The 6,981-nt window shown below is 50.0% G+C and overlaps 1 protein-coding gene across 1 annotated transcript in view; it reads right to left on the reverse strand.

Moving 5' to 3' along the window:
* The window catches only part of Ulk4 (unc-51 like kinase 4), a 288,608-nt gene extending 286,556 nt beyond the window's left edge, over positions 1 to 2,052 (reverse strand). The window contains exon 1 of the mRNA XM_026779110.1: positions 1,707 to 2,052. The gene's annotated coding sequence lies outside the window, so the exon portion shown is untranslated. The remainder of the gene's footprint in view (positions 1 to 1,706) is intronic.
* Between the last annotated feature and the right edge of the window lie 4,929 nt (positions 2,053 to 6,981).

The following is a 6,981-nucleotide window of genomic DNA, read 5'->3' on the forward strand; positions in this document are numbered from 1 at the left end:
GAGGAGGAGGAGGAGAGGGTAGTGAGGGGCAAATGTAGGCAAAACACAATGATATATGGACAGGAAATGTCATGATGAAGCCCATCACACTACACTATCACTTAAAATAGAATTTAAAAAAATACCACGGGGGGCTGAGAAGATGGCCGAACTGGTAAGTGCTTATTGTGCAAGTTTGGGGGCTTAAGTTCAAATCCTCACACACACGCATAGAAACACAGAGTGAATGCTGGAGCGAGTAATCTCAGCGTTGTTGGGGCAGAGACAGCAGGATCTGAGAGCTTACTGGCAGGCTAGTCCAGTCTCAACAGCCAGTTTCTGGTTAGGGAGAGACCTGTCTCAAGGAAAAAGGGCAGACAGAGACGAAAGAAGACACCTGACACCCTGCTCTGCCTGCACACACAGGCGCATGCACCAGTATGCTCACATGCATGCACCATATGTGTGAGCATGCATGCGCATGTACACAAGTAGCCATGTCAAAACCGTATCAATGGACTGGAGACAGGGCTCATCTGCTAAGAGTACATACTGCTCCTGCAGATGACCTGAGTTCTGTGCCCAGTTCCCACACTGGGTGGCTCACAACTGCCTGGAACTCCAGTTCTGGGGATCCAATACCATTTTCTGGCTCCCACAGACACTCAACATACACATGTGCACATGCATACATACATACATGATAGATAGACGGACCTGACAAGCCTCTGATTTTGGAGCTCTTTAACTTTATTCTGCTGTAGTCTGAGACAGAGACACACATTGGAGCACAGGACTGAAATCTCAAGGTCCAAATCAGGAGCAGAAGGAGAGAGAACACGAGCAAGGAACTCAGGACCACGAGGGGTGCACCCACACACTGAGACATTGGGGATGTTCTATCGGGAACTCACCAAGGCCAGCTGGCTCGGGTTTGAAAAATCATGGGATAAAACCGGACTCGCTGAACATAGCGGACAATGAGGACTGCTGAGAATTCAAGAACAATGGTACTGGGTTTTGATCCTACTGCATGTACTGGCTTTGTGGGAGCCTAGGCAGTTTGGATGCTCACCTTACTAGACCTGGATGGAGGTGGGCGGTCCTTGGACTTCACACAGGGCAGGGAACCCTGATTGCTCTTTGGCTGATGAGGGAGGGGGACTTGATTGGGGGAGGGGGAGGGAAATGGGAGGCGGTGGCAGGGAGGAGGCAGAAATCTTTAATAAATAATTAATAAAAAAAAAGAAAAAGAAAAAAACTTTATTCTGCTGACCCAACTGACCCTTCCTGAGACTAAAAGCTGCAGGCAGGGCAGGCAAAGCTCAGCAAGTGCTCCTCACATCATTTGAGACTGATCTTGTGGGCTGGAATCCCCTTTCTCCCACCACCTGCCCGACAGGCCACAGCAAGCTTGAAGCATGGAGTGGAGCATTTTCCAACGCAACCACGCACATTCGGCTGGGAGCTCAGGATCACCACCACCAGAGTACACCATGGACATCAACCGAGCTGGAGGCTCACGACCATCACGACCAGCTTGGATCCCAGGCGATGAAATGCACTGAGCTGAAGGAGGCGGCGACCGAACGTCCCACCTCAGGAGCAGGCAAGCACGAGCGCCCCTGCTCCCCCTATCCCTGACCCGGAGGAAGTGGTCAAGCTTCTGCCGAGGATGAGGAGGATCAAGGGTGTAACGAGGGATGGAGCCTCTGCTACCCACCCACCTGTGCGATGGTGGGGACCCGCGTCCCACGCCCTCTGCCTCTCCACAATGCGGCCGCAGCCTGGACAGGGAGAACAGAGGCATCCAGTGACCTGATCAGCTTCCTTGGACGCGTGGATGAGGCCTCTGCGTCACCATAGCAACCTGCGAGACGCGGGAAAAGGAGCCGGGCCTTGATTGGCTGATCACTACCTACGCAGGACACGGAAGTGATCGGCTTTGCGCGCCCATCCCGCTACACTAAGGACTTCACGTCCCCTATGGAATCATCTCGCTAGCCTGAGGGGAGATTGGCAACTGTAAAGAGACGAGACTCGTGAGCAGCTCTCAGATCTGAGCGCCGAGCATCCCTCCGTGTTTGTACACCACCATCCCATCTCCATGACAACACGCAGACGACCGCAAGAGACCCGGATGCCAAGTGGCATAGAGCTTCCGGTCCTATGGGGATGGGGCCGGAAGTAAGCATTTTCGGACACACCTTCCCTCAACCCTAGAGCCGGAGTATCCTATCTAGAAAGATCGCTGGAAGGAAATGCGAGACTCACACTGAACCACGGCGGGAACCATTACCGTTTGCACGCCCTCCCGTCTCCATGACATCACGCAGGCCGCCGGGGGGGGGGGGGCTCAGGGCTCTGATTGGCTGAGCTTTCCCACGGGCCGGAATTAGCCGGAGATTGGGGTGCCTGCTGCTGGTGCCCTGCACACTGGCCTTGTGCTTTCTCCAGGGGTGGTGTTCCCGCCGCCTCTTCGGGAAACATCGCACCCCAGAGCCCATCGGTCGCTGAAGATTGCGTACCGCGGACACGACTGATGGCCTCCCAAGTCAGGGCACGCAGCGGTGACACCGATCCCGCCCGAGAAGGCAGCCTAGTCGTGTAGTTCCTGCCAACGAGCGGCACGCCCCACAAATCTGGGTGGGACTTAAAGTCTTTCAATTCTGCCTGATCCCAGTGCATCACAACTTTATTTTGCTGCGTTTCCTCCTTAAACAGGGTTTCACCGTGTAGCCGAGGCTGGCCTCCAACTGGAGTCCTCTCTCAACCTCCCCCCAAAGCTGATAATAACCAGTAAGGGCCACCACACCTCAAACTTCTGTTCCGATGTGAGAGCAAGTTGGCGGTATCTGGCAACAAAGCCCAGCCCAGCTGATCCAGAATTCTACCTAGAGAATCCGGGATGAGGACGGTGCCAAAGTTCCTTTCCTGGATTGGGAGAGTGTGCAAGGTGGGATTAATGTCTACACCTTCCTCCCAAATTTCTAAGGATAAACCAAAGTACAATTGCAGCTCAACTCACTCTAGGGAACGAGTAGGTTTGTTAGGCTTACTTATCGAGCCCCAGTGAGGGATTACCGACATGGGCAAAGCAGCCCCACTGGAAAGTCTTTGCCCAGCATGGAAGACCGCTTCCCTATAGCCACATAGGTGGTGCTCCTCTCCCCAAGTCTTTGCTCTCCCCTCTCCCCCCGCCGTATGTCTAGGCCCTCCCTAATACATCCTGTCCACTTGAGGAGTGGCCTGAAGTTCAGGTAAAGGTCCAGAGACCCGCGTGTCCCCTCCTGTGAAGGAATGTCAGTAGTCTATGAGATCTGCTTCCGTGGTCGTTGGAAGCACACATCTGGGCTTATGGAGGTGTCAGTCGTCCGAGTTGCAAGACAGTTGCGTGAGTAAGAGCATGCGTGGAGGCCAGATGCCAGCCTTAGGTGTGTTCCTCAGGAGCTGTCCACCTTGGTTTTATGTTAGAGACAGGGTCTCTCACCAGTCCCTAGGGCTGGCAGGCCCTCAAGCCCTAGGGATCCACCTGAAAGGATGTGGGTACCTTTCGGGCCTGCCAAGGTGCCACTGAGCAGACACAGCACTCACAGCTGAGTGCAAAAGGTTCGCTGGGGGGCAGGGAGAGTGAAAAAGCAATAGGTCATGGCAGAGTGGGGACACGAGAAAGGCAGGCAGACAGGAGATAAGACGAGAAGTATGGTGACCCATGATGACATAACTGTGCCAGAGGCAGGCTGCTGCAGCGACAGGAGCTAACACTACCTTCCCACTTCCACAGTCCTAGAATCACAAGCATGCGCTATCGCATAGCTGTTTATGTGGTTGCTAGGGATTGAAGTCAGGTCCTCACGCATGTGTGGCAAGTGCTTTACCAACTGAGCCATCTAAGCAATCCCAAAAGGAACATTGTTACACGTCAGACTTGACAAGCATCACTGTTCTGTTTTCTCATCTAAGGATAAATTCCTTTGTGATGGGTGATATCAAAGGTTTGCCACGGCCTCTGTGTTAAAGGAGTAGAATACAAAGTGTCCCCATAGGCTTATGTTGAAGGCTTTCTGTCCATCTGGTGTCCCTTTTTATAGAAGTAGTGAAAACATTAAGGAAGCGGGGCCTGGTTGGAGGACGCCGGTCTTTGAGGCCTCCCTTCCTATGTGCCTTCTCATCTCCCTCTCTGAGCTTTCTGGCCACCATGAGGCAAACAGCCCTGCACCACCGGCCACTCCTGCCTATTTGTAGCCTGGCTGGGAGCCAGGAGCAAACTGTGCTTTATGATGAGCTTCTTTTAAGTTATTTCTCCCATGAGTCTGTCACAGTGGCGATTAAAACTAACACCTTGTTTTTAAAATTCTTTTCAAGTTCAGGCATTTCCCCTTAAAGAGTGGATATATGCCTTTCTGCTTTTTATTGTTTTCGCTTCTGTATTATATTACTGAGTCCACCTGGAATTTAGTTTGGCAAACACAGGAATTTAGAGTATAACTATTACTCCTAAGAATAATTAGGCAATTATGCTAGCGGTAAGATTGTCCCTCTCTTTAGGAATTTTTGATATCTCCCTCATTATAGCTCCAGATTTTAATGTATGCATTGAAGTCTATTTCCAGGCTATTACATTTTCTCCACTGAGTTATTTTTGTACTTGTAGGAGAAAGTTCTTAATTTCAGTTTTAAATATTTATAATTTAAAAAGGAAGGAAAATTATCTACAGTGGTACCCTTATATTTGGAGAGCTAAGAGAAAAGTATCGATTGAGCCCAAGAGTTAAGAGGTCAGCCTAAGCAACATAGTAGGACCTTGTCTCAAATTATTTAAATTATCTGTAGAGAAGGAGAGGCCTGGAATGACCATTAAGACATGAAGGGGAGGCAATGGCTGGGAAACCAAGCTGAACCATTGCAGCGCTGAACGGTGCTAACAGCCAGGCTGTGGGCAGAGAAGAGCCTGTTGTTAAACATCCTTCGCCTCTGAGAACGTTTTCGGGGAAAACAAAGTCTGACATGGAGACTACAGGGGTCATCCACATTCAAACCACGTACGCGCTAAGTGTCTGTCACAGCCTTGGCCTTTTATGTTTACACTTTACTCTTTTGAGGGACCCGCTACCCAGCTCCAAATAAATACCCAGAAGCTTATTCTTTCTAATAAATACCTGGCCTTAGCTTGGCTTTGTTTCCTGCTAGCTTTTCTTTTTCTTTTTTTTCCCAAGAAAAAAAATATTTCCTTATGTATAGGATTATAGATACTTTAAAAAGTTCAAAACAGAAGCCGGGCGGTGGTGGCGCACGTCTTTAATCCCAGCACTCGGGAGGCAGAGGCAGGCGGATCTCTGTGAGTTTGAGATCAGCCTGGTCTACAAGAGCTAGTTCCAGGACAGGCTCCAAAACCACAGAGAAACCCTGTCTCGAAAAAAAAAAAAAGTCAAAACACTTGAGTTTTATTGAAAATAATAAAATACAGAAAAAAAAACCAGATTCCCGTTTTTAAAGCAAAATTGACACCATCTTCCAGAATGTTCTTAGTATGGTACCACTCTTGTCATTATTAAAGTTTGGATCCAGATCCAGAGGTAGCTAGCTTTTCTTAATTAACTCATCTACCTTTTGCCTCTGGGCTTTTAACCTTTTCTATTCTATATACCTCTCCTTATTTCTTACTCTGTGGTTCACTGCACAACAGTGTGGCTGACCCCTGATGTTCTCTCTCCTCCTCTTTTCGTTTCTCCCCTCTTCTAACTCTTCTCCTATTTATTCTCTCTGCCCACCGGCCCCACCTACCCCTTCTCCTGCCTAGCTATTTCATCTTCCACGTCATAAACAAATGTAATAAATCTTCAACTAAATTCCACAGCACAGCCTGCCCACAATTCCCATCTTGGGATGCACATGGGAATCCCAGAGCAAGCTAGCTACCAAGACTAACCATATCCACAAGTTACAGAAGGATAGAAGACGGTTCCTGACATCCACCGTGGGGTTTCACATACATGTGCACACATGTGCATGGTCACCACACACACAAAGCAAATGTGCACAAATACCCTACTTGAAAATGGAAAGAAATCCCACCTGTCTCAAAAAGAGAGAGAGAGAGAGAGAGAGAGAGAGAGAGAGAGAGAGAGAGAGAGAGAAATATTAAAATCTTTGCTTCTAGCCTTTCTGGAGTAGGACCACATTGAGGGTATCAACAGCCCATCTTTGTGTCAGTTCTCACCCATCCACCAATGACAGCTCCTACTGATGAGCCCTTAGCCATCCCTGCGCTTCCCTCAGTCCTCCAGCCCCTGTCCGCGTAGTCTCCTGTCGACCTCTATGAGATAACCTCCTTCAGGTTCCACATGCAGGTAAGATCATGCATCCCTGGAGTACAAGGATATTGACCAACTTGTCGTCACCAGACCTGGGGCCACCAAAGGGCTGCCATGGAGGTTTGATGCAGCTGCTCTTCCCTTGACTCCCATTGAGGAGCAGTTCTTGTCAGAAGGCTGTGGTAGACACCATGAGCTACAAGGTGCCCTTGAGATTCAAGCTGTCAATCACCAAGTGTACCATATCCATCAGCCATAAGGATGTCTGTGCATGTCTGTGCCTGGTGCACCATGCTGTCCCTTCCACGGCCTTGAAGGCTCTAGTAAATTGCCTGAGCAGGCTGTCCACCTGTGCTCTGCCTTCCCTCTGCACGTGTCCATCCTTTCCTGCCTGCAGCTTCTCCCCATGGGGGCTCGTTCTCTGTCACCAGGTGGCTGGAAAACAGCCCTGGGTAGGTTACTGTGGGCCTACCCACAGTAGGAGCCATGGTTGGAGCCAGCAGAAGGGCTGGATTCTGAGAACAGCAGAAAGGTTGAAGACTAAAAGAAAAACCACTTCAGAGGGGAAATTGAGGAAGGAAGAGGGAGGGAAGGAAGAAGAGAGGAGAGAGAGAAGGAAGGAGGGAAGGAAGGAGGGAGGAAAGAAGAGAGGGGGAGGGAGGAAAGAAAGGAGAGAGGGAGCCGGGCG

Source organism: Microtus ochrogaster, chromosome 5 (genome assembly GCF_000317375.1).
Source record: "Microtus ochrogaster isolate Prairie Vole_2 chromosome 5, MicOch1.0, whole genome shotgun sequence".
Classification (NCBI taxonomy): Eukaryota; Metazoa; Chordata; class Mammalia; order Rodentia; family Cricetidae; genus Microtus; species Microtus ochrogaster.